Source organism: Mus caroli, unplaced genomic scaffold, assembly GCF_978045245.1.
Source record: "Mus caroli unplaced genomic scaffold, Mus_caroli_1 scaffold_17, whole genome shotgun sequence".
NCBI lineage: Eukaryota > Metazoa > Chordata > Mammalia > Rodentia > Muridae > Mus > Mus caroli.
Window position 1 is genome coordinate 88,553,338 of NW_028227272.1, and position 415 is coordinate 88,553,752.

Sequence of the window (415 nt, forward strand, 5' to 3'; positions counted from 1 at the left end):
CACCGCAGGGACCAATGGGATTGCAGCAAGTGGCCTGCGTGGGCGGGGCATAACCCCTGGAGGCGGGACCGGGACCTCAGAGGCGGAACGGGGCTGGACCCGTGCTCTCTGTGGAGACCAATCAAAGTGCGGCCGATTAGATAGAGGGCGGGGCTTGATTCCTGAGGGCGGGGCTGGCGCGGTGCTCTACCTGCGTCCTGGAGCTGAGGTCGGGACCTCTCCTGCTGCGGTTTGCGGTAGTAGTGTAAACCCAAGCGCCTCAGCTTCGGTGAGAGCACCGGTACGGGGAACCCAAGCCTATTACGCAAGGTCCTCTTGCATATCAGCAATTGAGCATTGTTCACCAACTGCCGAGAGTCGAGAACGCACTCCAAGACGTTCAAAAACCAGGACCTCAGAAGACGAAGTTACAGGT